The 2,589-nt window shown below is 41.9% G+C and overlaps 1 pseudogene; it reads left to right on the top strand.

Moving 5' to 3' along the window:
* Positions 1-1,168: 1,168 nt before the first annotated feature.
* On the top strand, positions 1,169-2,237 carry LOC149144197 (delta(24)-sterol reductase pseudogene; annotated as a pseudogene).
* Positions 2,238-2,589: the final 352 nt, after the last annotated feature.

Genomic DNA, 2,589 nt, shown 5'->3' with positions numbered 1-2,589 from the left:
CTCTTGTCTTCATTTCAAGTTTTTTTTAGTTTCATGTAATCAATGATTTCTCTATGATACTGTAGGGAAGGACAACCAGGACCTCCTTAGTTAGGAGCCTCTTACCTTACATATTATATTGAATCATAAATCATTCAGTTAGACAAAGAGTTAGTTGCCTACTCCTGCATATATTTTGCTGGCATCATCACAAGCTTACGAGTTTCCCTGGTTGATAATTTAATGCAGCAATTTAAGCCCAATAAATTGCCCAACATTTTGGCGCCGTTGCCGGGGATGGTGCTAAGGGATTAGGCATTAGGAATTTAATTCAGTGCTAGTATTTTTCTTTAGACAAAATAACTTGTGAGACCTGGTGACAGCAGGATCTTCACAAAGAAGTTTAAGTTTGAGTTTTCTGATGATTTAGTGTTTAGCTAGTTTTAAATTTTGTCTTTTCAAAAACACCCCCCTGCATGAATAAAAACGAATCAATTGATTAGTATGCTCTCTTCCTGCGCTTCGTGCGATCAGGAAGATCAGAAAATCTATTGATTTTGTTCGAATAAAACTACTCTTGCTGGAAAACTAATGTGCAACATGACAATAAAGAATTTTGTGAATGAAAAAAACATCTTTAAATTTTTAAATTTTTAGATGAAATTTAGTTTTTTAATTTTAGATTTAAATTTTTTTTTTTAATAATATATGTATCATATATACATATTTTTATTAAAAAAAAAAAAAAAAAAAAAAAAAAAAAAAAAAAACAAAAAAACAACTAACTTCATTATAGTTATTGTTTAATAGTAGGTTTTAATAAAAAAAATTTGTTGATTTTACAACTTAAAAAAAATCTCAACTTAAATAACAAATTAAAAAATTTGTTTTTTTTGTTGTTTAAAAAAAAAATCTTAAGCAATAAATAAAATCAACATAAAAAATAAAAAAAAATATGTTCTCATTTCTTTTTAAGATTTGTTGTATAAAAAATAATAATAATAAGTACTTCAATTAAGTACTTCACAATAAAATGGAAAATTTGCAGAGTCCTCCCTCAAAAGTTTGTTGATTTTACAACTTTTAAAAAAGGGTAGCACTCACTCCTCTCGCTCGCTCGCATTGCAGCTCGCTCGCTTCGTTTCATTCACTTGAATTCAATTCTTCCCAAACCCGTCGTGTTTGATTTGGGTTTTTGGACGAAATGGGGTCGCCCGGCAGTGGTCGTCAGAGGGCGAAGCGCCCAAATTCGTTTGCAGATTTTCTGGTGCAGTTCAGATGGGTGTTGATAGTCCCCATCGTTCTGCCTCTGTCCTTCTTGTTCTATCAGTATATCCAATGGCGGGCTACTATACGGCGCCTGATCCACGACCCCCGTCGGAGGAGACGCACAGGCGGGCAATCAAGAAAGTGCAGGATCGCATCAAGACCCGGCGCCCGAAGTCCGACGGGATGATCTGCACGGGACGAAGGCCGTGGCTGGAAGTCTCCATGAGGCATTCCGAGCACAAGCGTTCTCACAGGTTCGAGGTGGATCTCTCCCATCTCACAGACATTGTGTGGGTGGACAGGGAGAGGATGCTCATCAAATGCGAGCCCATGGTTTGCATGTCAGAGGTTAGTGCCGCCGTGCTGCCTCTGGGCATGGCGCCCCAGGTGCTCCCCGAGCTCGATGATCTCACCGTGGGCGGGGTCATCAATGGCTACGGCATCGAGGGCAGCAGCCACCTGTTTGGCCTCTTCTCCGATACCTGCGTTGCCTATGAGCTCGTCTTGGCTGATGGGTCTCTGGTCAGGGTCACTGCTGACAATGAGTACTCTGACCTCTTCCATGCAGTGCCCTGGTCGCATGGCTCCATTGGCTTGCTTGTCGGAGCCGAGTTCCGACTCACTCCCGTCAAGGAATACATGAAGGTCACTTACAGTCCTGTCACCGGTACCCTGGACGACATCGCCAGTCACTACCTGAAATCTTTCCGCCTCCCTCAAAACGATTACGAAGAAAAGGTGCCTAATTTTGTTGAAACTATGATCTTCAACGACACAAACGCTGTGATCACAACAGGCAGGTATGCTTCAAGAGAAGAGGCAACGCGCAAAGGGAATGTGATTAATGAGATTGGATGGTGGTATAAGGCTTGGTTCCACACTCATGTTGCCACTGCGTTGAAGAGAGGCAAGTTTGTTGAGTATGTGCCTGCTCGGGAGTATCACCATCGGCACACCAGATCCTTGTATTGGGAAGGCGCTCTCATTGTCCCCATGAGGAATCATCCCCTGTTCCGCTTCTTCCTCGGATGGTTGATGCCGCCCAAGGATCTACAAACCAGTTGCAACATACTCCATATCCTCCACAGCAAACTGGCATACAACCAAATTCAATGAACTTTCATTCATGGAGCCCTGAGGCAGGAAAAGGAAAAGGCGTAAATGATGGATTAGTTATGGAGGGGAGAAGGTTTGAACCGCCGGTACAAATGGGCAGCTTGCAGAAAAATCCATGTATCTATATGACCATGCATACGCGGAAAGTAGAAGTGCTATGGCCGCAGAAAGGCTCGTTCCTGCAGAGAACATGTCATATGCTGAACAGGTATGCAACCCCAACAG

This window comes from Pinus tabuliformis, chromosome X, assembly GCF_031772625.1.
Source record: "Pinus tabuliformis cultivar Carrire ecotype Pingquan chromosome X, CPIR1, whole genome shotgun sequence".
Taxonomy (NCBI): Eukaryota; Viridiplantae; Streptophyta; class Pinopsida; order Pinales; family Pinaceae; genus Pinus; species Pinus tabuliformis.
Note: the sequence above shows the minus strand (reverse complement) of the source record. Positions and strands in the feature narration are given on the sequence as shown.